This window comes from Pteropus vampyrus, unplaced genomic scaffold (genome assembly GCF_000151845.1).
Source record: "Pteropus vampyrus isolate Shadow unplaced genomic scaffold, Pvam_2.0 Scaffold44, whole genome shotgun sequence".
Taxonomy (NCBI): domain Eukaryota; kingdom Metazoa; phylum Chordata; class Mammalia; order Chiroptera; family Pteropodidae; genus Pteropus; species Pteropus vampyrus.
The window spans coordinates 9,185,807-9,188,094 of record NW_011888825.1 but is presented as its reverse complement, the minus strand read 5'-3'; the positions used below and the strand labels follow the sequence as shown (position 1 = coordinate 9,188,094).

The window sequence follows — 2,288 nt, the reverse complement described above, 5'->3', positions numbered from 1 at the left end:
TGCATTGATAGACACCCAGGATGTCTCCATGTCTTAGCTACTGTAAATAATGTGACAATGAACATGTGGATTCACATGTCCCTTCAAAGTTATGTTTTGGATTTCTTCAGATAAATGCCCAGAAGTGGGATAACTGGGTCCTTCTTTGTCTCTCGTTATAGCTTTTGTTTTAAAATCTGTTTTGTCTTTGTCCCCAGATTCTGGCACACAATTCCTTAAACCCTTGGAATTTCCAGTGATAAGAGTATCTTTTGTATGCTAGTGAGATGACTGGCTATTGGGGGCCCCTAAATAACTTAAGGATGGGGGATGGTCTACAGAAAGACCAACGCATGATTACAGGGTTGGGAAATTTCAGCCCACCCCCAACCCAAACTCCAGGAGGAGAGAGGGGCTGGAAATTGAGTTAGCCACCAATGGCCAATGATTTAATCAATCATGCCTACCTAATAAAGCCTCCATAAAAATTCATACACAATGAATGGGGTTTGAAGAGCTTCCAAGTGGGTAAACACATCCACATGCCGGGTGGGTGATATACCCCACCTCCATAGGGACAGAAGCTCTTGTGCTAAGGATCTTTCTGGACCTTACTCTACATATCTCTTCATCTGGCTGTTCAACTGTCTCCTTTATCATATCCATTATAATAACCAGTTATAGTAAGTAAAGTGTTTCCCTGAGTTCTCTGAGCCATTCTAGCAAATTATCAATCTGATGAGGGGGTTGTAGGAATTCCTGATTTATAGAAAGTTGTTAGAAAGTATGGGAGGCCCAGGACTTGTGACTGGTATGTGAAGTGGGGTCAGTCTTGTGAGACTGTGCCCTTACCCTATGGGATCTGTGCTAACTCAGGTAGACAGTGTAAAATTTAATTGAACTACAGGACACTCAGGTTGTGTCCAGAGAGATGGAGAATTGGTTGGTGTGGGAAAACCCACACATTAGGTGTCAAAGTGATGTTTGAAAACATGACATATGAGCTTCCACATGAGATGGATGCAGCTTACAGGGTGTAATGTGGATGGCTTCTTGGCTGACCAGGTCCCAGGCATTTTTGGGTGAGTTGGATCAGAAGAATTGGATCTGTGAGTGTGGTCGTTTTGGGTTAAACGGGGTATGTCTTTGTCCCCAAATTCTGGTACACAGTTCCTTAAACTCTTGGAATTTCCAGTGATAAGAGTGGAATGTGATTGAAATTTCTCCTTTGTGTTCTCTGCTGCCACCTTCTCCCTGGCCCTGTCCATCAGCTCCTCATGACCAAGTCCAAGACTTTTGATCAGAACAAGGAGTGGGGTGAGATTGTTATCTCTAAGTGGTTTATTTCCTTCTGGGACCTAGGCTGAGTAGAGGAGCCCAAATATTATTTTTTCAATTGCTTTATCTTCAGGAGACAGTTTTAATAAACCTGAGTCTTTTATGGGTACAAAGCTAGCTTTTGATTTACAATACCTTTCTAGCAATCGCTTGGTGGGGAACAAAATGTCATTTGAAGGCAAGGGTATTTGGGGAGAGGGAAGTCTGAGCCTGCTTGAGTTTACTATGAGCCATGTGAAGGGATTAATCTTTAAACCCTCCACCTCAGGTTACCGAATAACAGGCACGGTTGTTTTTGCAGGCCAGCATGTTCCCTGTAGCAGCCACTCACTCATTAACACTTCTGGAAGAGCTAAGTGTCCAGGTTAAACTCCAAATGCATTGCAAAACTATAGACCATGTCACTGAGACACCCTCATGGCTATGAACACTGATTTAATTAGTGAGTGAATATCAGAGCAGAAAGGACCTGATGGCATCTGATGTGGGAGGATCTGGGATGCCACCAATGTGGGAGGATCTGGGGTCAGATCTAGAGTTAATTACAGGCTTGCCTCTTAAGTGGATGTGAAATGACAGATGGTTCAGCCTTCTGGCCTCCATTCCTGACTGTGATGTCACCTGCTCTGAGTGGTTTGCTGAGGACAAAATGGGACAGTGTGCAGAAAAGCTAAGCATGATCCTCAGCCTCAGGCAAACACTTGCTAGATATTGGATCCCTCCATGGTTCTGGGGAGACCGTGGGGACCTGAACAGATGGTCAAGATAAAGGGCTTGGGCCTGTTTCACTGGTCTAGAAAGAGAGAGAAAATTTGGAGACAGGTCTTTATTGCCCAACATGAGACCTTCTGGAACCAGGACTGTCATGGCTAGAAATGAATCACATAGTGTGAGAGTCACCATCCCAGGTCCTTCTCGATCTACTTACAGCCCAATGGCCGCAGGACACAGCTGCCCATCAAGGCAGTGTA

At 44.4% G+C, this 2,288-nt stretch overlaps 1 pseudogene; it reads right to left on the bottom strand.

The window, feature by feature from the left end:
• Positions 1-1,626, bottom strand: part of LOC111738845 — a 10,975-nt pseudogene extending 9,349 nt beyond the window's left edge.
• Positions 1,627-2,288: the final 662 nt, after the last annotated feature.